Source organism: Dama dama, chromosome 12, assembly GCF_033118175.1.
Source record: "Dama dama isolate Ldn47 chromosome 12, ASM3311817v1, whole genome shotgun sequence".
Classification (NCBI taxonomy): domain Eukaryota; kingdom Metazoa; phylum Chordata; class Mammalia; order Artiodactyla; family Cervidae; genus Dama; species Dama dama.
Genome location: NC_083692.1, coordinates 58,501,701 through 58,512,464, shown reverse-complemented (window position 1 = coordinate 58,512,464; position 10,764 = coordinate 58,501,701). Strand labels below are relative to the sequence as shown.

The window sequence follows — 10,764 nt, the reverse complement described above, 5'->3', positions numbered from 1 at the left end:
CTTATTCATTGATGTGCATTAGATTTATTTTACAGCCTTCAACAGAAATCTTATATTCAGCATGATTGAAGTTTTGCCTCAAGAGTCTCTGATGTGAGAGAACTTCTGATACATGGCTCAAACAAAACACACAACAAAGTGTAACCTCCTTGTGCTCACCTGGTACCTTTGTCTTCAGTGGGGAGATTGGATCCCCATTTTGATGTGGACTAGGCTGCTTCTGTGGGTGTGTATTAAGCACCAATTCTTCCTGTTTCTGGCTTATCTATGTAGTTTATCTGAGTGGCTTCTTGCTCCATAGAAACTAGGGTCACAAAGAATATCCTGTTGTCATGGGTGGAATTTGGAAAATGCCTTCCATCCTGAATAGATTAAGAGGCTGCTCCCTTATGCAGAAAGGTTGCAATAGTCTCCTCCTCAGCATGCATGGAGGGGATGGCTACTTGCTCCCAATACTCCTTCCAGAACCTTCCTTTACTGCAATGGTAGCCTTGGTGTCACTTCTCAAAGTCACCTGCTGAAGCAGCCTTCTGTGGTTCCTGAGTGCTTATTTATGGATCGTATTGATTGTTCACTGTTCAGTCCAGGAATAGCTCTGAGGGAGAGCACTCAGGTTTTCCTTCCTTCAAAACAAACAAGTTTGGTCAAATTCAGTGCCCACATAGGACCCATTGGGGCAGATTCTCTTAGACTCAACCCCATGTCTAATCCCAAAGGAAAGTTGTGAGGGGTGTGGTCTGAACGGGCAGCCAGGATTACTGAAAAAGAGCTCTTGATGGAATGTTCCTCATGTTTTGTAATTCTGCCAGTCACTGGTCCTGTGGACTAAGGTCGAGATCAGCTTTACCACCCTGGAGGAGAAGGCTGAAACTATGGGATACAAACTGAGATGCCAGTACAGTGTTTCTGCACCTTTTAAATGACTCTGACCAAAGTCTACCCTGTATGGTACATATGGAGATATTGAACTCTAAGAGCCAAGGTGCCAAGCAATGTCTGCAAAGGCAGCTGAGAACCAGGCAGCAGGGGCTCCAGAATCTCTACAAGGAGGGAGCTCTGAGGTAGTCATCTGACTGAATGTGGGAGCCGGAGGGAATGTCCGGAGGTTGCATGTGCATTTAAGCACAAGGTTTCAACTGTGTCTTTATCAGAGGCGGCTCTGGGGGCTGTTGATGGAGCTGCTTACTGAACTGCATTGAAAAAGAACCAGCTGGTCAGTCCTCCAGTTTTTCAAAGAAAAGCCTCTTTCTATGTACAGAGACCTGGTGTGAAGTGTTTAATCAGTCTAGGTTGACGCCTTCAACAGAGCAAGCTATCTGTTGATGGTTTGACAATTTTAGACATTTTGGGGGTGGGGGGTGGTGCAATGCCACCAAGACTTGAGACTTAGCAGCTCAGCCTGGAGGGGTCCGTTTCCCTAAGTGCCCTCCGGAGGGAAGCAGAGGAGGATCTGGAGCTCAAACTGACCTTTAGCTTTGTGCCCTAGCCTTTGTCACTGACCTCTGCTGGGTCCACCCTCCCTGCCAGCTGGCAGCATGCTGGAGCGGCAGGGGTGGGTCAGGCTTAGTACAAGTTTTTTTTAAGCTACAGGATGAATATAGTAATATCTCCTTGGATTATTGATTTTTATTTAGAGGTTGGGGAAATGTTATAGCTCTATAAGAGAAATAATGATACACAGTCTGAATTAGTTAGGACTGAATTCAGCTGGAAGCAGCAGAAAAATCCAAAGTGTCAGTTGCTTAAAGAAAATGGACGTTTCAGAGGGATGGGATGGGGAGGGAGGTGGGAGGGGGGTTCAGGATGGGGAACACATGTAAATCCATGGCTGACTCATGTCAATGTATGGCAAAAACCACTACAATACTGTAAAGTCATTAGCCCCCAGCTAATAAAAATAAATGAAAAAAAAAAAATAAAATGAGTGAGAAAAGCAAAAAAAAAAAAAAGAAAGAAAATGGATGTTTCTTTTTTTCTTATATTCAGAAGTTTGACAGGTAGTCAGCTCAGAGCTAGTAAGGCCTTCTGCAGGGCAGGGATGTGGGCTCTCTGTTGCTGTTTGGCCTTGAGAAGCTTCCATCCTCAAAGGCATCTCATGGTCCAAAATAGCTGCTGGAGAAGGAGCCTTTGAATTTGTATTCCAGAGAGCAGGAAAAGCAAGTCCTTTAGGGACACTTCCAGAAGTCACATCGATCAGTCCCTTTATGTCACATAGCCACAACTATCTGCAAGGGAGATTTGGAGAAGTGATCTCTATTGGAGGCAGATGTGTGCCATCTGAAATTTGATAGTCCTTTGGTTGTATAAGAAAGGAAATTGAGATTGGGGGTCATTTTAAACAGACTCCCCGGTGATGCTGATGCTACCGGTCCACATAGACTGCATTTTGAGTAGCAAGGGACACGGACCTGCACGAGCTGGCCCCTGCCGGCCCCACCTTGTCTCCCCTCTCTCCCCATCATCCCCGTGCTTCCTTCTGGTTGGAACTCTGCTCACAAGGCTCGTCATTAAGATCTCAGTTAAAATAGTTTCTCTATGACCCAATTTCAATTTGATAGCACTTAATCTGAATTTTTTTATCATGTATTTATCTGTTCGTATGATAGGGATTTTTTGTCTTCCCCCTCTAGAATGTCAGCATCATGGGAGAAGGGAAGATACGTGTCTTCTCAACACTGAATCCCAGGCACTTTCAACAGCACTAAGAACATATCTAGGGAAATAGTACAGATGAACCTAGTTCCAGGGCAAGAATAGAGACACAGATGCAGAGAATGGATGCATAGACACAGGTTGGGGAAGGGGAGGGTGGGATGAATTGGGAGATTAGATTTGACATAAATACACTACCATGTATAAAACAGATGCCTACTGGGGACCTGCGGTGTAGCTCCCCATAGGGAGCTGCGCTCAGTGCTCTATGATGACCTAGATGTATGGGTTTTCGGGTGGGGTGGTAAGAATGAGGTCCAAAAGGGAGGGGATATGTATATATACATATGGTTGGTTCACTTTGTTATACAACAGAAACACAGCATTGTAAAGGGATTATACTCCAATTAAAAAAATAAAAGAACATATGCTCAAATGTCTGTAGAATAAATGAAGAACGATGCCGAGTCTCCCTAACTATAATATTAGTTTTGAGATCACAGGCCTTATCTTCTGTTTATACTCTCCCCCACAGTACTTAGCAGGGTGTAATATGTACAGTTGGCATTTGATGAATGTTGAGTGGGGTCTCACAAGAGAAGGAATACCTGTCAGTTCCTCAGATGGGTCAAAGGTAGAGTAAGGCATGATGGCTACACAAAGCCAGGATGTTGGCTCTGGCTGGGGAAGGTGAGAACAAGCAGTGGACCCTGTGATGGCTTTCACAGTAGAGCTTCCAGCCCTGGATTCTTCCTTTCTATCATCATGCAGCTCAGAATTTTATACACATGAATCAGAGGATGCCAGAGGGGGTTACAGAGAATGCATGAGATGGAAAGATTGTAACCATGTGGCACTGGACTGATTGCAATACAGATAGATTCAAGTTTTGCAATTATTCAATTACTCATTCATTTACTTATAAGCATCTGCTTTGTGCCAGGTGTTATGCTACGTGCTGGGGACACATACAGCCTGTGTGCATGACATTTTGCTCCACACTGGACAAAGTAATGTCAAACACAAGGATTCTTAATTCCTATGGTGCAAGACTATAAGGGGGGTTAAACACTACAGCCTTTCTGCTTAAAAATTGTTCAGTGGGTCACCTCCCAATACTACTTGCACTCATGACTGGATTAATGAATCCATGTTTGCTAAGTCATTTGTGATTGCTGGGTTGGGCGGGCTCCTTTGTGAGTTCCTACCCTCTTTGATTCTCAGCAGGTTGGAGAGGGAAGAGTACCCCCCACCCTGAGCCTCTCATGTTCCTTTGTCTCACACACAGTAAGGAAGGGAGGGAATCCCCTGATGACATCAATTTTTAATTCCTTTCAGTAGACTGTGAAGTAGAAGAGAGTTTCAGCACGGCCTCCTCTCTGTGTATACTTGTTTATATACTAGCATTTATTAGGAATTAAATTTCAGTGTTAGTCTGTAAGCCATAATGCTGATAATCATCTTTTTTATGTTTTTTTTTCCGTTTATTTTTATTAGTTGCATCTTTTTAAATTAATTCATTTGGATATGGCTAGGAACCAGACAAAGATACTATCAAATACATTCATTAATAAATAAGATCAATACTGTGCATTTGCGGGTTAAAAATTTTAACTTCAAAAGAAGAGTTCTTGTATCTATGATCTCATTTCACACTACATATGATTATTTTAAAACTCTTCTCTAGGGGTGGGTTGTTCCACACATGCACGGCCCGGGTGAGGATAATGAAGACCTGCCTCAGGCTACCCGACTTGACTCTGCACCGCAAGGTAGCGAGCACTCCCGTCCGGGTCCCCTTGGGTCTCTCCCTGATTGTTAAAAAAATGAAGGCAAAGATGAAAAAATATACTAATTTCAAGATGTGCTGAGAGCACACACGTGGGGCATGAACAGAGAAGCTAAGGAAAGCTAAGGAAGCTAAGGAAAGCTAAGCAGCTAAGGAGGCTGCTTTCAGGATCGTCTTTGGAGACAAATAGAGACACATACAAACTCAGTCACAGATGACGTCAAATTAATATTAGGCATCCAGAAAGCCCAGAATTGGAAACCTTTAGTCTCTTGGGACTGAAAAGTCAGTTCCTGTTTATTTTTTCTACAGCTGTGACTTATTTCCTGTCTTCAATAATTTCTCCATGCATGGGCCTTCATTTTCAAGAAGATATTTTTACATATTCTTGCCTGATCATTTAGCTTTTCCTGTAAGACTTCCTCTGGGGTAAAAGCCCCATGTCTCTGTTTTCCCTATGACTGGAATGTGGACCAGGAAAGTGCTCTAACTCTGAACTTGTTTGAAGGGCATTTAAAGAATAACTCAAGTAGAAGAAAAAAAAAATCCTTGATGATGAATCTCTCCTCACCTCCCAGTGTATCTTGTCCTGAAATCAACCTTAGTGTTTCCACTTCCCAAGAATTCAGCTGTGTCACAGGGTAAAGATAGCTTCAGAATCTCCTACCTGGATATCTAATGAGACAACAGGACACTGTAGGTGGTGGTAAATTCATTCACGCTGACTGCTCACAAAGCAGTAATGACTAGCCCGTGATTAACTATTTTAATTCTTTTCTTTTCAAGGGTTAGTGGAAGGACCAGTAACTCTACTTACAACTTTGCCTTCACAGCCCTGCCCCTGGGGATGCTCTGACGCAGGTTTAGTGTCCTACTAGATCCAGGTGCCCTTGGAGAATTAGCCTCACCTTGCCCTACTTTTCTGAGTAAGTGTAGCGCATGCTGTGTGTTTGCATGCAGTGGGTGCTCAATAAACATGGAATGAATGCAGAGTATCATCTATCATTTGGTGTTGCTGAGTCTCATTTCCTCTCTGTAAAATGAGAATATCAGCAAATGATTGCTTATATATCTTCCAGTCTGAACGTTCTAAGGGCCCTTTAGGACAGCCATATAGAATTATCTCCCATCTCCAAAGCTGTTTCTAAGCAACAGAATAGTACTTCCCTGAACTCCTTGTTTGACCTCTTCAGCCTACAGAGATGTTTATCACTGAGCCTGCTGCACTACATTATCTGTAATACATACTTTTTATCTGGTGACACATCTCAGATTGGTATTGAGCTGTTCATCTGTGTAGATCCTGTCCTTTTCTTACATTAGAGTGTAAGCTTCCCAAGCCAGACATTTTATAAAATGTGCTCTGTAAATGTTTGTCAAATAAATAGATACCACATCGAGAAATCATCTTAATTTTATCCAGAGGAAATTCTGGGCTTAAGGGAAGCAGAATAATCAAGGGTGAATTCCAAAGCTTGTAGTCTGGGGAACTTGTGTGTGATGATGCTGTTCTTCAAGAGAGAGAATCTCTCAAGAGGAGTAGGTTTGGAGGAGGGTATGGAAGTGGTAAGTTTAGTGACAAGCTGCATTCTATACCTCCTTCTTGGAGATTTTTGAAGAACATTATCCAAATCATTATTTGAGATGAGATCCTGGCCAAAGGAATGTATTTTACTGCGTGTAGCCTAGAGTTTCCAAAATAATTGGACATGACTTCGGACACACTGATATAAGAAGAGAAGCAGGGCTAGGAAAGAAGCCTGCAGAACAACTAACTTCTAAGGAAAGTCAGGAGGAATTTGAAAATGAGAATCCCAAGAAGTAGGAGGGGCTTTCCACCCCTGGCTTTTAATCCTGGCCCAGTCCTTTTACAGATACTAGGAAAAGCTGAGTTCCATCTTGCCAAGGAACAGGAGAGCCCTTAGGCTATGTCTTGGAAGGTGCTGAGTTCTCTGGGAGAAAGTAGGCACTCAAGTACTTCCAGTCCAACTCTCATAACTCTCTCTATTCAAAGAACTCACCCCCTTTGTTAAAAGGAAGCCTGTATTAACACACTCAAATCCAAGCCCATGAGAATAGCTCCATATTCACTCTTGTAACTATAATGAGTCATCTTAAATTAGATCTGATATAGAAAAAGACAGGGCTTCCCTGGTGGCTCAGTGGTAAAGACTCTGACTGCCAAGCAGGAGACACAGGTTCATTCCCTGGGTCGGGAAGATCCCCTGGAGAAGGAAATGGCAACTCCCCCCACCCACCCCGACCCAGTATTCTTGTCTGGAAAATCCCATGGACAGAGGAGCCTGGTGTGCTACAGTCCGTGGGGTCACAAGAGTTGGACACAACTTAGTGGCTAAACCACTACCATCACCACAGGTAAAGACAATGCAAAACCTAAACAACATAGAAAAATAAATGATCTGAATTAGTTAGTTTTCTAACTCACTTCCTGTCTTCTGGGACTATCCTCAAACTTCCCTTTAATGTTTCATTTTGATCTCAACAGCATGAGTGTTTTTTTTTTAAATACCCTGCTATCTATATATGGAATTGAGAAAGGGTGAAAAGGACGAGAATGGGAAAACGCAAGGCAGTTCTTTATACAGGGCTCATGCTAGTGGGATTGTACAATGTAACCACTTTGGAAAACAATTTAATAGTTCCTTAAAAAATTAAACATAAAATTACCATATGAGCCAGCAAGGGGTATGGGGGTTCTTCTTGGGGTGAATTAAAGTATTCTAAAATTAGTGGTGATAAATGTACAACTCTGTGAATATACTAAAACCACTGAATTGTATACTTTAAAAGGGTGAACTTTATGGTATGTGAATTATATCTCAATTAAGCTGTTTATTTAAAAAAAAGAATGGGCAGAGGATCTGAACAGACACTTTTCCAAAGAAGACATGCAGATGGCTAACAGATATACAAAAAGGTACTCAACATCACTAATCGTCAGAAAAAAGCAAATCAAAACTACAATGAGATATCATCTCATAGCTGTTAGAATGGCTGTTACCAAAAAGACAAGAAATATGAAGTGTTAGTGAAAATGTGGGGAAAAGGGAAACCTTATGCCCAGCTGGGAATGTAAATTGGTGTTGAAAATGAAACTACCACATGATCCAACAATTCCATTTATAGGTATTTATCTGAAGAAATTAAAAATATTAACTCAAAAAGATATGTGTCCAGTGTCCACTGTAGCTTTACAGTAGTCAAGACATAGAAACAAGCTGTGATCATCAATGGATGAATGGATGAAGAATATGTGATATATATATATATATATCTATATATATATATGTATATATACACAGTAGAATATTATTCAGTCATTAAAAGAAGGAAATCTTGCCACATATGTGACAACATTGATGGACACTGAGAGTATTATGCTAAGTGAAATAAGTCAGAGAAAGACAAAAGAGAAAGGTCTCACTTATATGTGGAATCTAAAAATAAACAAAAGCTAAATTCATGCATACAGAGAACAGACTGGTTGCTTCTGCCAGAGGTGGGAATGAGGATGGATGAATGGGTAAAGGGGTCAAAAGATAGAAAACAACCTTCCAGTTATAAAATAAATAAATCCTGTGGATGTAATATACAGCTTAGTGGCTACAGTTAATTATACTGTATTGTATATTTTAAAATTGTTAAGAGAGTAGATTTTATTTTTTTTTATCTTTTATTTTTTGGAGGAGGAATTGCAGACTGAATCCTGGGGCCCTCGATGGGTTAAGTTACCTTGCTTATGAGTGAGTTACAGCACCGGTCCGTCTGGTCAAGGCTATGGTTTTTCCAGTGGTCGTGTATGGATGTGAGAGTTGGACTGTGAAGAAAGCTGAGCGCCGAAAAATGGATGCTTTTGAACTGTGGTGTTGGAGAAGACTCTTGAGAGTCCCTTGGACTGCAAGGAGATCAAACCAGTCCATCCTAAAGGAGATTAGTCCTGGGTGTTCATTGGAAGGACTGATGTTGAAGCTGAAACTCCAATACTTTGACCACCTCATGTGAAGAGTTGACTAATTGGAAAAGACCCTGATGCTGGGAAGGATTGGGGGCAGGAGGAGAAGGGGATGACAGAGGATGAGATGGCTGGATGGCATCACCGACTCCATGGGCATGAGTTTGAGTAAACTCTGGGAGTTGGTGATGGACAGGGAGGCCTGGTGTGCTGCGATTCATGGGGTCGCAAAGAGTTGGACACGACTGAGCGACTGAACTGAACTGAACTGAACTGATAGACGTGAATAGATTATGGATGTGGATATGGGGGATAGATATGGGGGGGGGAAGCAAAATATGGAACGCTTCATGAATTTGCATGTCATCCTTGCGCAGGGGCCATGCTAATCTTCTCTGTATTGTTCCAATTTTAGTATATGTGCTGTTGAAGTGAGCATGAGAGTAGATTTTAAAAGGGTTCTCATCACAGGAAAAAAAAATTATAACTATGGTGATGGATGTTAATGAGATTTAATGTGGTGATCATTTCAAAATATATAAAAATATGGAATCATTATATTGTACACCTGAGACTGATTTAATGTTATATGTTAATTATATCTCAATAAAAGAAGATGCAAAAGATGTGGGCTTAATCTCTCGGTTGGGAAGATCCCCTGGAGGAGGGCACGGCAACCCACTCATATTCTTGCTTGGAGCATCCCCATGGACAGAGGAGACTGATGGATTGCAATCCATGGGGTCACAAAGAGTCGGACACAACTGAGTGACTAAGCACAAAGCACAAAAAAGAAGAAAATTCAAAGTGATTAAATATTTTCCTTTCAAGAAAAAACATTCTCCAAGTAATGGAAAAATCGGTGATTTGTTGCTTGCCAGGTCTTCGTTCCTCAAACGCTGTCTCACCAGTGGTTTACCGCCACAGCTGTATGGGACAGCTGTTTGGGACATTCTTTTCCTCTAGAATAATCTGAGGTGGTAAAATTAATCTATCTCTAAGTGGGATCTTTTTTCCTACTAGAAGCACAAATAACATTCAGTATCGGTTTCATACCATAGCTTTGTCTCGCCATTTCTACGACATCAGAAAGGAATGTTCACTTATGCAGTTTATCTGTGCATTTCTTAGGTCACTTTTCTATAAGTCAGGCTTTTTAAGGTATAATTTATGTTTAGTCAAATTCAACCTTGGAAGGTTTCCAATTCAGTGAATTTTGGGGAACATGTACAGTCATGCAATCACCATCACACTTGAGAGATAGGCTATTTCCAGCAGCCTAAAGTGTTCCCTCATGTCCCTTTGTAGCCATCCCCTTTCTCCATGTCCAGGCCTTGGCACACCCCTTCCCACAACTTTATTGATTTCTGTCCTCAGGGCACTCTTCAATACCTATTTTGTGCTATCATTTTATCTGCAGGTAAGTCTGTCTGCCAGACAGGATTCTGCTTTGTGTCCCTGTAACACCAAATGTGGTGCCTGGCACCTAACATGTATGCAGGAAATAGGTGCTTTATGAATAAATGAATCATTTGCTTTTTATATTTTGCCAAATCGTTGCAGAGACTCTGCTCAATGACTTACAGTATGTGTCTTTTGAAAAGGAACTATTAATGCTGGGGAAAGTTTTCTACCAGAACTTACATTTTTTTAAAAATTTTTTGATTGGAGGTAAATTGCTATACAGTGTTGTTTTGGTTTCTGTTGTACAAACAGGCAAATCAGCCATAATTTTACTATAATATATATATATATATCTCCTCCCTCTTGAGTCTTCCTCCCCTCCCCCCCATCCCTCCTCTCTAGGTCATCACAGAGTACCAGGCTGTGTTCTCTTAGGGTTTTAATTTATAGTCTTTAAAAAAAATGCCCCCCCCCCCAAAAAAAAAGTAAAAAAAAATGGGCCATAGTGATTTCTAACTTCAGAGACTTTGCTGAGCATTTCAAACATTTCCATAGACTTGGGGCTTACAACTTTGCTCAATCAGCACATAGGCCTCTGAGCTTTCAATCTGAATAAACAGATGGACATAGAATCTGGGACCAACAGCATCTGCTGTCTCTCCCTCCCCTTCTGCCCCCCATCTCTGATCCTTCTACCTCCACAGGGCATGCCCCAGGGGATCCTCTGGAGCTCCCCAGAATAAGACCTCAGAGATTCCAGACCCACTGATGAATGACTCCAGGGATGGAATCCGATGCTGGCATAACCTTTCTCACCACGCAGGGTGTGACCCACCTGCAGCTGGCTCATCAATCAGGCTTAGATTCCTTTAGTCCTTCCTGGTCTGATTTGGCTTCTATCTTGATGTGCAGCCAAAAGTTGACATTCCTAGAGCAATTCCAAGAA

The 10,764-nt window shown here is 41.8% G+C and overlaps 1 non-coding gene across 1 annotated transcript; it reads right to left on the bottom strand.

The window, feature by feature from the left end:
- Positions 1 to 8,746: 8,746 nt before the first annotated feature.
- On the bottom strand, positions 8,747 to 8,853 carry LOC133067494 (U6 spliceosomal RNA). The gene has a single exon (XR_009695286.1). It is a non-coding gene; the product is annotated as a U6 spliceosomal RNA (small nuclear RNA).
- Positions 8,854 to 10,764: the final 1,911 nt, after the last annotated feature.